The 3,531-nt window shown below is 50.4% G+C and overlaps 1 pseudogene; it reads right to left on the reverse strand.

The window, feature by feature from the left end:
* Positions 1-1,202: 1,202 nt before the first annotated feature.
* Positions 1,203-3,118, reverse strand: LOC124690863 (annotated as a pseudogene).
* Between the last annotated feature and the right edge of the window lie 413 nt (positions 3,119-3,531).

The following is a 3,531-nucleotide window of genomic DNA, read 5'->3' on the forward strand; positions in this document are numbered from 1 at the left end:
CGGTGGCACGGAGTAACGAAGTTCCTTGCCTCCCCCATCATCGGTTGTGGCCTAGGCTTGCCAGGAGGCTGCCTCTAGCAGCGGCAAGGGGAGGGGCTAGGGTTTCACCCCCAAGTCGACGCGTGGGAGATTCAATTTTTCATGCTTCAGTCTTTCTTTCAGACTACATTATTAATATTTTTTCACATTCCTTCATTTTCTAAGTCGTCGGTAGCTATTTAGTAGTTTTTTAGTCTTCTTTCTTAATTGGTACCGTCCTAGTAACCCTCCCTGTTTGTTGGGTCTTCTTTTCTCTATGTCCTTTATTTTTCAGTGTTGTTTTGGTCATATTGCTATATATTCAATCATATTTCAGTCTTGTTTCTCATGTCTTCAATATTCTTCCGCCCTCTCCTTTTTGGGCACTCTTTTTATTCGATTTGACATTCTTCTTTCGTTTTCTATGTTAATCGTTGTTCCTGCGCTTTTTTACCTTCTTTTTCTTAGTTTTCGACCGTGAAGCTTTTGGGTTACATTTCTTTTCCATCATCCCGCATCTATTATTGTTCCATAGAAACTCCCCGAGTAAGTCTGTTGGCAGCTAAATATCCTCAAAGAGTTAGCTGAAGCGGAGTACAGGTCGGTGGCGCATTCTGTTGCAGAAGCGGTGTGGCTACGTCAACTTCTTGTCGAGCTTCATCGTCCACTTGAGGGTGTCACCATTGTCTATTGTGGCAACATATCAGCAGTCTACATGGCAAGCAATCCAGTTCGGCATATTGATATTGATGGCGCTTGGCGAGGTTCGGGTTCTTCATGTTCCTACCAGTGCACAATTTGCTGATATAGTCACCAAGGGTCTTCGTACAGCAGCTTTCACCGACATATGATCCAGTCTCAACGTCATCACACCTGACGTTGACACTGCTCGGGGGGGGGTATTAGATATGTATTCGGTTAGCCCTAAACCCTATAATGGTTTGATCTATATAAACTCTATAATCGACACATATAGCGAAAGCTATGCGTTTATGCATGAATAAGATGGTGTATGAGGGGAATCCTCCTGTTGTATTAGTACTCGTGCTCTGTGAAACAAAAACTAATATAGATCTAGCAAGCAGACCACTAATACAGATCTACCAAAGGATCATTAAAAATTCCGTAAAATTCAGAGTAGATTGATGGGTGGATCAAGCAGCCACTTAACACAAAGACCTTCGCTATCTCGGTAGCAAAGCCTTGTAGCGAGCATTCCTAGCCTTCTGCCTTGCTTCTTCCATGGAAACATTAAAACCCTCGACGTCGACTCTCAACCCAAAGTCATCAGCTGCCATGATCTGAGTGAGATCAATTGGGTAACCATAGGTGCCCCAGAGAAGAAATGCTTCATGGCCACTAAGCACTGCCCCGCCGCTCTTCTTGACAATGTCTGCACTTTTTTGAAATCTCTTGTAGCCCTTTCCTTGAGTCTTGTCCAACCTTGTCTCTTCGTCTTCTAATATACTCCCTCCGTTTCTAGATATAAGGTGTATAGTTTTGGTACGGAAATTAAGAAACACACATAGAGAGAAAACTACACAAGATTTTAGCGGGATTGATCCTGTACAATTGACATGATAAAATAAAGGTGTTCTCAAAAGATAAGGAAATACAAGAAAATCCCTAAAAAAATATCCACACAAGTTTTCCAAGGCAATATATCTTATATTTTGGAGTTCTTTCTTGAATCTTGCTTTCATGTTCCTTGAGCTCAGGATACACACCACCCATGATCTGGACAAAAAAAGGTACAAGAGAGCTGAAAAACCCTTGCTTTGCCTTCAACTTTTGGCGACCGAAGTAAACGGCCCGTCGAAGTATACGCCTTAGAACATACTCCCTTCCCTCTCTTCCAGGCCGAGAACCATCGGCGATAGCAAAACAGAGTGTCCTGATGTGATCCGCAACAACCCTATAGGCCATATCGACCTTGTCGACATCCTCGGAGCCTACCTTACCAGAGTATGGTGGAGCTGCAACGCCGGCGAGTTTCAGAGTAGCGTACATGGCATCAAACAGCGGCGCGAACACATCGGTATCGTAGTTGCTCGTCCTGTTCTGGAGGGTGGAAGTCAAGCGCTCAAAGCCCATTCCACTGTTGCTTGGCCGACAAGGGTCTCAGAGTACCATCGGAGTCCCTGTTGAACTGGATGAAGACAAGATTCCATATCTCAATGCAGGTTTGGGTCGTCCTTGTTCACCAAATGAGCGCGCTGCGTCTCGGTTGCCAACACGATCAAACTGAATTTCTGTGCATGGGCCGCAGGGACCCGTGTCGCCCATGCCCCAGAAATTTTCTTTGCAGCCGAAAGGCAACACTCTTTCAGCCGGTAGATGCTTCAGCCATATCTGTTTCGACTCGGTATCAGCATCCAGACCGGCCTCGTCATCGCCACCAAAGTAGGTTGCGTAAATTCTGTCGGCAGGCAAGTTGTAGACCTTGGTGAGGAGCTCCCATCCGTAGCCGATGGCCTCCTCCTTGAAGTAGTCCCCGAATGACCAGCTCCCGAGCATCTCGAAGAAGGTGTGGTGGTAGGTGTCCTTCCCCACGTCGTCGAGGTCGTTGTGCTTGCCGCCGGCGCGGATGCACTTCTGGGTGCTGCAGGCGCGGCGCAGGCGGCCGAGCGGCGAGTCCGGGGCGGCGGTGCCGAGGAAGACAGGCTTGAATTGATTCATGTGCCTGCGTCGGCGAACAGGAGCGTGGGGTCGTCGACGGGCACAACGGGCTCGACGGCCACGGCGTGTGAGACTTGGACTTGAAGAAGTCGATGAAAGTCTCACGCACACGGCTGGCCGGCCACTCCTCCGGTGATGCCTCCCGGAGTACAAAGACGGGTGACGACGACGCGTGGGCGGTGGATGCTGGGAAGGAGGAGAGCTGGAGATCAGGTGTGTTTGGCGACCGTAGCGGCGCGACGTACGGTGGTCGACTCGCGCGCGGTGTAGTCCTGAACTCCTGCTTCCGAGCCGAAGATCTCGCCGGTAGAGACGCTCAAGTATACTCCAGGAGCAAATCAGGCAATCAGCTTGCTATATACTTAGTATATTCGTTTGGGCTTACGTCAACTCGAACACGAAGTGCGTGGTGATTGAGCATTTCCAGCCGCGTCCCCCAAAGCATCCTCAAATTAATTTGGGACGCGCCGGACCAAAAAATCGTTCCAGCCGCGTCCCACAAAGCCCATTTTTGTCCGGCGCGTCCCGATACGGTGTCCGGCGCGCCGAGCCCGTCCCCATCCCACAGTGGACGCTCCGGGCACGCCGGACACAAGGAAAAGCGAGGCGGGGAGTGGCGGGGTCGACCCGTCAGCGGCACAGTTAATTTTAGCCTAACCGTCGCCTACCTCGCGACGGAAGTTATTCGCGCGCAGTGACACACGGCGGCATCTTTGCCTTAATGGCGACGGAGGGGCAGGCGAGACGTCTCGTCGGTGCTGCGCAGCCTCCACGCGTCGCCGGCGTTCGCACGCCACCGCCCGTTCCCGCGCGATCTTCCCGCCATTTCTCGCT

The sequence above is a fragment of the Lolium rigidum genome, chromosome 2, assembly GCF_022539505.1.
Source record: "Lolium rigidum isolate FL_2022 chromosome 2, APGP_CSIRO_Lrig_0.1, whole genome shotgun sequence".
Lineage (NCBI taxonomy): Eukaryota > Viridiplantae > Streptophyta > Magnoliopsida > Poales > Poaceae > Lolium > Lolium rigidum.